We start from the raw sequence: 11071 nt of genomic DNA, 5'->3' as shown, positions 1-11071 counted from the left end.
TTGACTTAACAGTAGAAAACAACCACAAGTCACAATATCCTGACAGCTGAAGAATGAGGCGCTGGTGGAGATCTTATGTTTCATCCAGGGTGTCTCAAGCTCCCTACAGACCCTGTGACCAGAAGAAGAAATGTGCGAGTCATAATCTAGATTATATATGACAGAGTGTGTTTTTTCCTTTTTCAAAGGATAAAGGGGGACGAGTAGAAGTTATTTTCAGCCCACACCCCCACTGATCGCCTTACACACACCTGCATGGTACCTCATTTGAAGACCACTAACTCTGGGTCATTCTCTGGGTCCATCCGCAGAGGACGACACACATAGACTTGGTCGGGGAGAGCATGTGGCAAGGGTGACAGGTCATTATTCAGAGCAGCATGAGAGCAGTAAACCACCCGCTACACCCATTCACTTGAGCACAAATTACTGGCCCCAATTCCACGTCTTCCTGAATGAACTACATGACTGGTTGACTAGTCATTGGCAATTCATTAGGCTGAATAATTAATTCCTTAAGTCAGACAATGTTTCTTTACGGTTGTTTTCCTCTCACACCCAACAGAGCCTGAAATGTATTAGGCTCCATTAGCATTTGCTCACAGGACAAAATCAGAAAAAAAAAATGATCTCCCAAGTAAACTACTCTTTTTCCTGTTTAATGTAGGCACAATTAAGGCACTCTGAGTGGAAATGCCATAACATGAAAATTACGATAACTTTTTTTAGAAAGCTTAATTATTCTGAAGAAGGGGAAGTCAGGAAAGCATAAATGCTAAGTTGTTACAGAAATCTTATACAGTAAGAGCAGGACATGGGTATGGAAATTGCACCTCTGAGATAACATGGTGCTCCTCCCGTAATTACTGCAACAAATGGCCAGGGCAGAGTGGTGGGGCAGGAAGGACCCGTTCAGAGTGAGCCGTGGAGACTGTGAACGCAGCACAGTGACCGTCGAGCCTAGACAGAGATCTAGCCGGCAAGAGTACTGGTTGAGGTTAAGGTTGAGGTAAACCCTCCACACAAACTAAGCATGGCCGACGAGGAGGCTGACTGTAGATAGTGCCAAGGAAAGAGCCACAATCTGCCCAGGGGTCACACCGGGACCACTTCGTGGCCCAGAATGTGAGCTTCAGGAGAAGGCAGGTGCCTCTCGTAAGTGACCCTACAACGCAGAACTAGGTGTGCTCAGGAGGAATCGCCTCAGTCCTTCCCCCAGAGAACTAGCAGCTCTAGTGCCCGGTCACGGTGCCGGGAAGATAGGAAATTACCGGGACCTTTTGAGGACGACAGTTGGACACAGTCTGATTGGACATTGAAGCTTAAGAATCCGAAGTCCCACTATGGTCTTGTGGGAGCAGGAGCCATTGGAGGCCAGCCAACGAGTGGAGGCCTGGTCCAGGTCCAGATCAGAGCAGGTGCGCTGGGTCAGGGGACCTTTCCCAGTGGGTATTAGTACAGGGTGAGAACGCACTTACGGTAGTTGGCAGAACCCCACATCGGTTGGTTGGCCTGTGGGGTAAAAGCTGCTATAATAGGGAGGGACGAGAGGTGTCTCCAAAACTCCGCCCCCAACGGGCAGCCACGATAACAAATAACAGCACTGCTGAGGGGAAAAGGCCGAGATGATCACCTCCCTGTGTCATTCGCATGCAGTTCACTACTTAATCCTTACCACGTCAGCTGGTCCTGGCCGGTGAGGGCAAGTGACCAAACAAGTATTATTGGCACAGTTACACAGCCGGGGCAGATCCAGCCGCACTGGCCTATCTGCCGGCAGGACTAACCCGGTGTCCAGTACTGGTCTGTGGACGCTGTGCTGGCCCCCAGCTAGTTTCCCATCGCATCACGCAGGAGAACAAAGCAGGAGCAACTCCCTTGAAACAGTCCGTGGCGGACACGGACGTTCTTGCTTCATGGCTACCTGAACCCCCCGCTCTCTGTCAAAACGGTCTGAGGGACCCTGGATCACCTAGATTAGTGGTTTTCACAGCATCTCCATAAACCCCGAGGAGCCCCTTGATCACTTGCAGCAGGTCTTCAAGGTCAAAACTGTTTTCACAGCAGCAGTGAGAGACTGCATGCTTTTTTCACGGAGTTGACCCTGTCACGGGGGGTGGGGGGACGATGGTGAGTCAACCTGTAGGCAGCAGAGCACAGGTCAAAGCAACGGAGGGAGGTCGTCGCGTCATCACTGGGATTCCCCAGTCCGTGCTCTCGCAGGAAGAAAACAAAAGGAAAAATCGCCAGTTTCACTTAAAAATGTCCTAAGGAAGCGTTAATCATATTAAATCACATTAATTGTAATAATGCAATTCTATTATATCAATATATTGAATTATATACTATTAATTATATTAAATCTCGACCTTTGAATACAAGTCTTTTTAAAAGCTGGTGGAACCAATCGAAGGTATGCGTACAGCATTTCCAGTGTGTACGGGAAGAAGACGGTTGTCTTAAGGAAAATACGCATGTGATTGAGTTGAACTAATAGCTTTTTTAAAAAATGAAACACTATTTTTACTTGAAAGAACTACTGACAGATAATAAACTATCATTATGGGGTCTTCGGTATTGGGCAGATATTTTCTCAAAATGATTTAGAGAACCTTCCCTTCAGGCAAAACAACGGGTAGTTTGTTGCCCATAATAAAAGGTGAGTTTTCAAGTGAAAATTAGACTTTTGTAAAATGCATATTCACTACTGTGAATTTGACAGCTTCCCAGCATTTAAAGACCTTTCTGATGAGATTGGTGGCAATATTAACAAATGTGAGTTTTTGACGTTATGTAATGAAACGTGTCAACCTCTGGAAGGCCCACATAGCTCCAGAGCGAGCCAATGACCAGTGCACGATGCTACAAAACCCAAAGGCAAAACAGACCAGTGGACTTTAATCTAACAAAGTGCACAAAGTACATGATAGGGTCTCACCTTCCGCATCACAACAAGCCTTTAAGAAACTACCACGTTTTGAGCTTTGATATACCATCACGGAAAAATATCCATAATTATCTAAAGAGACTATTAAAATACTCCTCCACTTTTCAGCTATACATTTCTGTGAGGCTAGATTTTCTTCATAAACTTAAACCAGAACAACGTATCACAACAGATGGAATGCAGAAACAGATAGGAAATTCCAGCTGTCTTGAAAAGATTTGCAAAAATGTTGGACAATGCCTCTCAAAAACTTTTAAAAAATACTCATTTTTCCTAAAGACATGCATTTATGTAAACATATAATGGGTTTACTATTACTATTACTATTATTATTACTATTACTATAGTATATATAGTATGCTATATACTATTACTATACTAGCAGTTACTATTGTTAACAGATTAATACACAAATAAGTCTTAATGTTGTCCGTTTAAATTTATCTTCCAGTAAGTATACATAGGTAGAACTCATGGAAGTAAAATCTCTTCGGGAGCCCCAGTCATTCTGCAGAATGTAACAGAGCCCTGAAACCAGTGCTGAGAAGTGCTGTTGTGTCTTCATCAGAATGTCACACTGGTCCACTGTGTTAACACAGAGTATTGAGAGAGCCGGATGGCCATTTGCTAGGCCTTGGTAACGTGTGTGCTGCAGAGGGGAGGGCGCGGACCCTTCCAGGATCCAGGCAGCTGCTCTATCAGGGAAGATGTTAGGGGTCTAGTTCTTGGGGACGTGACAGAACACTCCTTCCCAAGTAAAAGAAAAAGGGCCGCGTCTGGGACTGGTCCTCTGGAAGGGGAGCATAACCCATGGCAGGCATTTTGGATGCTGTGGGCAGCACGTTGCACACTTGAGAACACGGCTCTGATTCGTACACCCAGTGACACGAAGAGGCGGCCTGCTCTGGTTGGGGCTGAGAGCAGGAGAGGGATCTATCAGAGGTCCTGGGGGCAGGGAAAGTCGCCCTTCGGCTTGGGCCTTAAGACTTGGCAAGCCTTATGGTACTAGATGTACCCGGGATGGGAAGAGACTCCGTGTAGACTTTGTAGTGAGCACCAACGAAGGAGTCGCAGTATGAACTCCTAGGGTTCTGATAAGAAGTCAGGCCGTCTGCACAAAGCCTGATGCCATTGGAACGGCACCTCAGGTGCACCAGCAGTTCGGTGGGGAGAGAGCATCCGGGCACAGGACGTGAAGTAGCGCTAGAACAAATAGAGCCACTGTGACCTGAATCTCACAGCCCCACCCACAAGACTGGGGGGGGGGGTGCCCGGCAGCAAAAGAGCCTAAAATGGAAATGCTCCAGAGCAGAGCTAGAGACATAAGCAAGCTCCACAAGCGGGTACCCTAGACCGCCCGACCCCGTCATTGCCGTGTGAGCACCTGCCCCTCAGCTCAAAGCTGTGGCTGCCTGACTTGCTGATGGGCTATGAGGAAGGCTGGGAGAGGGTCACACAGACACGTCACTTGGCGTTGGCCCAAGCGAGAGGAAAGACCGCTGCTGCTCATGGCTTCGCTCCGGGTGGCCTTGAAACACGGTACCTCCCACCAGACGGAGCTCTGGGTGGTGTCCCTGATCATCCATTTGGTGTGGAGAGAGAAATGGCCTGAAGTAAGAATATAGGAAGACTCGTGAGCAGGCTCTAAAGGCCAGGAAGGTGGGAGATTGGGAAGAAGGTGGTCCGTGAAAGCAACATGTGGAGGAACCACAGGGAACACACACAAGGAGAACGTCTCTCTCCCTTTTCCAGTTACTTTGAACATGCTCCAGAGAGCGGCCACACAGGATGAAATCCTGATGGCAGAATGTCCCAGCCAGGTGGGGACAGTCATCATCTGTCACTGGCCCACCCGGCACAGGCCAACAGCTGCATGGAGAAGCCGTGGTAGAACAGGACAGACCCCCTCCCACCAAGCCTCATTCAGTTACTGCCACTGCCCATGAGCCAGCCTGCAAACAGAGACCAGTGCGGGCCCCACATCAGGGCCATCCACTGAGGGGACCCACCAGCCACCTGCACAGCGTCCCAGACCCACCCACGCTGGATCCGGCCACCTGCGGAGGGCAGCCGTTCTGCCGCACATATGGTTCTGCCCTTCCTACCTGCAGGGTCTCCGGAAGCACGACTCTCCGAAGACTCAGAGAAGTTCTGAGCCTCTGATACAGAGTCCCCCATAACACCCTCTTGAACCAATGTCCCCACTTTATCACCTTATCCGTGGGTAATTCCACGAGTAAACTGGCCCCTTCACCATGGGGTCCCACGCGGCACCGCGGACGAGCAGACTGCCTTACGAAAACCACAGCCAGGACGGATTGCCCAGAATTTTGAGCAAAGGACGACAGGCGCAGGGTTCTGCTTACTGTGAAATTCCATTTATATAATTCGACCCACAGGAAAGTGAGTCCAGGGCGTCAGAAATCAGGATCGTTGGCCATGGTTGGTGGGGGCGGGGAGTGACGAGAACGGGGTCATGTTCCGGCGCTTGTTGGCTACACAGTGCACCCACCTTATGACACTCTTCCAGCTGTACATGTAGGACGTGTGCGTGTTACTGTACATTACGCGTCATATTTCCTTATGCTTTAATAGAAAATTCAATGGAGAGAGCAGCTCAGTACCTTCCGATTTAAAACAGTCCCTTTCACATTAATTACCTCCTCCAGCAACAACTACCTTCAGAGGAACAGAGAACTCATGATTAGTATGAAAGCATTTATTTAAAACAATATTGAGAATGTCATGGATTCCACTCCTCTTAGCAAAATTAAATTTTGCCCTCCTGCGGTAGATCATAATAAAATTTTAAAACCGCAATGTCTACGCCGATGTCAACCATCTGTTACTCTAGGTGTTATTTTGTAGTCATTTTAAAGTGATCGTAGGGAACCAAGAATGTGGTTAGCTATAGGTAACTGAATGTCTCGTGAGCAGTGGTTCCAAACTGGGATGACCGCATGGAAGTCTAGGGTTAGAGCAGTGACAGCAAGATCTCCGAGGACGCAGCTCTGCCTGAACCCCACCACGCCCTGCACGCCGGCTCACCACCTCCTGCTTCCGCATTGCCTGGTCCACATCCCAGCACCTCGTCCTTCTCTCAGAAGAAAGAGAAGGTTAGCAAAGGAGAACAAAGTTCTGCTCAGCTCTGCCTTCGCCCTCTGCACCTAAACCCGTGAGCCAGGAGTGCAGATTTCCTCCACAGGAGCCTTCTGCTCAGTGTGGACTGGCCAGCACGGCAACACAGGACGAATGCTTGCTATGAAAGAAGCTGGGAAATGTCGTGTTAAGCTTTCTAGTCTGTAGAGCAGAGAAAGCAGAGGATGGAGTGGGTTGGGGGATGACAGTTAAGTGGGGAAACTTAGAATGATTGCAGCTCTGTCCCGTGATTTTTCCTGCTATTAAATAATTGAATACGTAAATCTCGTGATAGAAGATTTGTACCACAGATTTGCTCTTTTACTCCATAATCAAGCCCTCCTCCATTCTAGAACTCTCAAAATCTTGACTTCTACGGTCCGCGAAGTGGTGCTGGCGGAATGAGCTCTGCATTTCAGGGGACGGCAGTGCGGTCTCACTTCTCCCGGGCCATTACCGTTCGGCGTTCCAGGCACGGCTTTCATCCTGCCGATCAGCCAGATGGCGCCTTCCCCAGGAGCTGAAGGTGGGGGTGTGGCCCCTACACTTGGGGACTGTGCTTCTCAATGCCGTCTGTGCTCCGCTGATAATCAAGTTGTCGTGTTTAAGAACCAAGGACCCCCGTCGTGTGGGAACTTTCAGTAGGTGCCATTGCTTGTGTCGTCATCGCTTGGGACCCCGCTCTTTCTGTGCTGATTAAGCTTTATGTGCTGCAGTCTTTAAGCCAATTAGTAGACTAGACCAGAGCCTGCTGTGGTTAACAGCCTTCACTCCTGCTACCCGCAGCTGTGTGTCCTGCTCTAAGTCTGCCCCAGCCAGCTGCGTCTAGCCGTGCTCATCTCCAGGTGGTTGCCACAATGACAGCTTCCAAAGACTAGCTATGGAGTCTTTTGGGGGTAAAATAAAAGCAGATCTTTCTGTAAGCAGCATTTGTTGGAGGCCACAGTGTCTGAGTCTTGGAAAACCCAGAGACACAAAATATACCACACTCCCAACTGAAGAGGCCACCTTTATCCCACAGTCGATTTTGAAAAATGTTCAAGCTTCCAGAAAAGTTGAAAGAATAATAAAATGAGAATGTGTACACCATAACCTGGCTTACCAACCATCTTGCTACATGTCTTCCATACACGTGTGTATATGTCTGTAAATGTATGAATTTGTAGATGTATATAAATTTCACCCTCTTAAACACACAAACACACACTTGCCACCAAGGACATCTTAGGAGGGTCGAATTTGCAAAGCATTCCTGACAAAGAATGTGACTTACAAATGAGCGTAACTGCTGTGCTAAAACCAAATTAAGACATGAAAAGGTGCCCAATCTTACTTGCAGATAGGGAAATGTTGTAGTTTACTTTTTAAAAATTGTTTTCATTTTGCTAATTCGATGGGAGAAAAATAGCATAACATCCCAAATTGGTGAGCATGTAGGGAAATGAGCTATCCTACACATTGCTGATAGTAATGAAAATTGTTGGTGGAAATGCAATTTTGGAAGGAAATAATCCCCAATAGAGAAGGAGGAGCTATTAAAATGAACAATGTGCATATTCTGTAACCCAGCAGTCCTTCTCGAAGAATCAAAGTTCAATTTTATGGAAATGAAAGCGCCAGTTCTTTTTTCTTATTATTATTGTGTTACATTAGTCACCATACAGTACACCATTAGTTTTTTTTAAAAATATTTTATTTATTTTATTTGACAGAGATCACAAGTAGGCAGAGAGGCAGGCAGAGAGAGAGAGGAGGAAGCAGGCCCCCCGCTAAGCAGAGAGCCCGATGCAGGGCTCGATCCCAGGACCCTGGGATCATGACCTGAGTTGAAGGCAGAGGCTTTAACCCACTGAGCCACCCAGGCACCCCACACCATTAGTTTTTGATGCAGTGTTCCAAGATTCATTGTTTATGCACCACACCCAGTGCTCCATGCAATCCTCGCCCTCCTTAATACCCACCACCAGGCTCACCCATCCCCTCACTCCCTCCCTCCAAAACCCTCAGTTTTTTTCTCAGATTCTACAGTCTCTCATGCTTTGTTTCCCCCTCCGATTCCCCCCAACTCCCTTCTCCTCTCCATCTCCCCATGTCCTTCATGTTATTCCTTATGCTCCACAAATAAGTGAAACCATATGATAACTGACTCTCTCTGCTTGACTTATTTCACTCAGCATAATCTCCTCCAGTCCCGTCCATGTTGCTACAAAAGTTGGGTATTCATCCTTTCTGATGGAGGCATCATTCTCCATTGTGTATATGGACCACATCTTCCTTATCCATTCGTCCGCTGAAGGGCATCTTGGTTCTTTCCACAGTTTGGCGACTGTGGCCATTGCTGCTATGAACATTGGGGTACAGATGGCCCTTCTTTTCACTACATCTGGATCTTTGGGGTAAATACCCAGCAGTGCAATTGCAGGGTCATAGGGAAGCTCTATTTTTAATTTCTTAAGGAATCTCCACACTGTTCTCCAAAGTGGCTGCACCAACTTGCATTCCCACCAACAGTGTAAGAGGGTTCCCCTTTCTCCGCATCCTCTCCAACACACGTTGTTTCCTGGCTTGTTAACTTTGGCCATTCTAACTGGTGTAAGGTGGTATCTCAATGTGGTTTTAATTTGAATCTCCCTGATGGCTAGTGAGGATGAACATTTTTCATGTGTCTGATAGCCATTTGTGTGTCTTCACTGGAGATGTGTCTGTTCATGTCTTCTGCCCATTTTTTGACCTATCAGTTTTTTGGGTGTTGAGTTTGAGGAGTTCTTTATAGATCTTGGATGCCAGCCCTTTGTCTACAGTGTCATTTGTGAATATCTTCTCCTATTCTGTGGGTTGCCTCTTTGTTTTGTTGACTGTTTCCTTTGCTGGAAAGCACCAGTTCTTAGTTGTAGTTCAAAGCTGTTTATTGCTGTGTTATTTGTGGTTACAAAAAAACTAGAGCTGTCTGTTTAAGTGGGCATTCAGGTTATAGTTTAATTTATTACGGTAGAACCATGATAGGAACTACCTAACTTTTTTTAAGTTAGAAGCATCCATATTAACTTGGAGGCATGCCAAGACATACTCAGTGGAAATTAGTCCTACAATTACATTTTTTTAAATAAAAGGGGGCAGAAAGATTCATAAACATGTTTTGATTACCTGTATAAGTAGAGCAAGTAGAAAAGACACACTAATTTGCTGCCACAGATCGTTTTCCTTTTGCTACGACAAAACCTCAATTCCAGAGGGTGGTTGCCATCCCCCACTGTGGACAGCTGCTAGAGGAAAAAGAAATCCAGACACCGGCCCATATTGGAGGTACTGAAAGACTCCAGGCCCCTGTTGCCACCGTGGTGTACAGAGAGGAGAAGCATCAAGGCAGGTTTGACAGATTCGGTGCTCCCATCGTTGACTTTGAATCTCGAGAGAAGGGCACAAGAGTGGAGGAAATGGTTGTCTCTTATTTATCCCAGTGCTTGGGGACTGCCTGGATGCTAGCAGGACCTGTCCCATACTTCCCCCGCCTCCTGGGAGCCTGCTTCATGCCTGTCCATTTTCATGCTTGCCCCCCAGTCTTGCATTTTATGTCTGGATTCTCCTGCAGCAGTGTTTGAAACCCCCGTGGCCCACAACCTTTTCTAATCCACATGCCAGTTCCACTGTGAGCTGTTCCTGCGGTGGTTCAGGGATCCGGGGTAAGAGAAAGGTTGGACTTTATTAAGTGGTAATGTTTAAAAGCACAAGCTAATTTTTAAAAAATTTTAAGAAGATTTTATTTATTTATTTCACACACACACAGAGAACACAAGCAGGGGGAGCGGCAGGCAGAGGCAGAGGGAGAAGCAGGCTTCCTGCTGAGCAGGGAGCCCAATGTCGGACTCAATCCCAGGACCCTGGGATCATGACCTGAGTCCAAGGCAGACACTTAACCAACTCAGCCACCCAGGGGCCCCAGCACGAGCTTATTTAAAAGCTTTTAGGGGTCACCTGGGTGGCTCATTTGGTTAAGCAGCCAACTCTTGATTTCAGCTCAGGTCACGATGTCAGAGGCATGAGATCTAGCTCCGAACTGGGCTCTGAGCTCAGCATGGAGTCTGCTTGAAGATTCTCTCCCTTGCCCTCTGCTCCTCCCAATGTGTGCACTCGCACTTTCTCTCTCAAATAAACCAATCAATCTTAACGAAAAAAAGCCTTTTGGGAGACCCAGTAAAGAGAGGTTGAGAGGGAGAGAAAGAGTAGTTGTTAGATGACTCACGATGTAAACAGGTGGGATAAGATCTAAAGCTGTAGAGTCAGAAAGGCAGTTCTCTGTTCTAACCTGAGAAGAGGGCAGGAGTCAGCTACGCACATGAGTTCATGTATTACATACCCTGGATCTAGGTTTACTCAGAGAAGCAGAGCAACCACGAGATATACAAGGAATTTATTGTAGTGACCGGACCTTATTGTTTTGCAGCTGGTCACATGGCCACAGCTGGAATTCATAACTACCTTCTCCTGCTCTCCGTTCTGCGATTCCTTTGCCCTTCGCAAGTACCTGGGCTGGTCGTGGTTGTCACAGCTCCCCACTGGCTCTCACCGCAGGCCATGGGGGTACTAAGTGTCCCCTGCACTCCAGGTAGATACGGAGTCATAAGTGTAAAAAGAGGGATAGACAAGCCAGCTGGAAGGCAGCAGTAGGTATCCCTAAATCACTATGGGATGGAATAAGAGGAAATCAGTTCTGGGAACCTGGTGTGAGGTAACAGAAGTCCATCAAGGACATGAAGTGGCAGTATGAATAAGCAAGCTTTTTTTTTTCCTTTTTGCCAGTAAGAATGAATATCTGAACAAATGTTTGATTATTGTGAACACAATTATTATTGCAAGATGCAAGGTGAAAGGAGTCCTGTTTCTCCTGATTGGAACCTTCCTCTGGCATGTTTTACCTTATCAACCCCAACTTCTCCAAGCCTCTCATCTGAGCACTACAGAAATGCAGAAGAAGCATGACACCGAGTC

Source organism: Enhydra lutris, unplaced genomic scaffold (genome assembly GCF_002288905.1).
Source record: "Enhydra lutris kenyoni isolate GAN:26980312 unplaced genomic scaffold, ASM228890v2 scaffoldscaffold37, whole genome shotgun sequence".
NCBI lineage: Eukaryota > Metazoa > Chordata > Mammalia > Carnivora > Mustelidae > Enhydra > Enhydra lutris.
The sequence above is the reverse complement of the archived record's forward strand: the minus strand, read 5'-3'. Positions refer to the sequence as shown.